Source organism: Opisthorchis viverrini, assembly GCF_000715545.1.
Source record: "Opisthorchis viverrini unplaced genomic scaffold opera_v5_211, whole genome shotgun sequence".
Taxonomy (NCBI): Eukaryota; Metazoa; Platyhelminthes; class Trematoda; order Opisthorchiida; family Opisthorchiidae; genus Opisthorchis; species Opisthorchis viverrini.
The window spans coordinates 638037-638924 of NW_008751861.1; the positions used below are offsets into that span (position 1 = coordinate 638037).

The 888-nt window shown below is 39.4% G+C and overlaps 1 protein-coding gene across 1 annotated transcript in view; it reads left to right on the plus strand.

Moving 5' to 3' along the window:
- The window catches only part of T265_08176 (hypothetical protein), a gene marked incomplete at both ends in the record, with an annotated part of 30906 nt that overhangs the window by 9829 nt on the left and 20189 nt on the right, over positions 1 to 888 (plus strand). The window lies entirely within an intron of this gene.

Here is an 888-nt window from a genome sequence, read left to right on the forward strand (position 1 = left end):
AACTGATACAACAAAATCAACACCGGTTCCAGGGCTTCTCGTTCATTTAATTAGGTCTTTGTTGCCAACAAGTTAATGAGAAATACGTATACTTCACTGAATACGTGTAATCAAATTTTTAAACTGAAACATGCGTTTGACGGGAACTCAAGAACTAGGCATGCGTGATGGCCCTCAAGAACGGCGAAAGAGGCCGCAGATTGTTGAAATGTCTTCAGCCATATCATGAATGATGTGTTAGGTCGAGAGAACCAGCTAGTAATGCTCTAATTATAAATGCATATATTGGATGATAATAGTGCATTAACGTCGAGTGTAACAGCGAACATAGTTGCGCGTTATTCAGTAAATTAAATGTCTCAGAGGAATACTTCAGTTTTGTGCATCAAAGGTTAGCGTTTATTTATCGGATGGTTGTTTTTTGATCGTCCAGGTTGATTCTAATAGCAAGTCCTACCTATCTAGCAAGTTGTTCAGGTAAAGTCGATTGGCCATGATCTAAGTTCAAAGCATACTATCTTTCCCTGTAATTCAGCTATCACGAAATCCAAACGCGTCCGAGGACATCCAGGAAGTTAACGGGCAATGGGATGGTGGCATTTTATTCTTTGATGTCTTCTGCCTGAGTACCCACAGTCTCAATCAGATATGAGCAGGAAAAAAACAACTGAGGGAGAATAAATATTTCAAGTGGTCTCATGGCTTGCTAACTGGATAATCCTTTTGGTTGTTCCACCACCTATTCTCATTTAAACTAAGATGTGACTGGAAGTCACCTTGGCAGGTTCGTTAGATTTCTGATGTGGAATAGACTTCTTGGAAGTTTTCCAGAAATACACTCATTTCAATTTCGTTTTTACAAGAGACTCAACCGAATTCCTCGCTTAT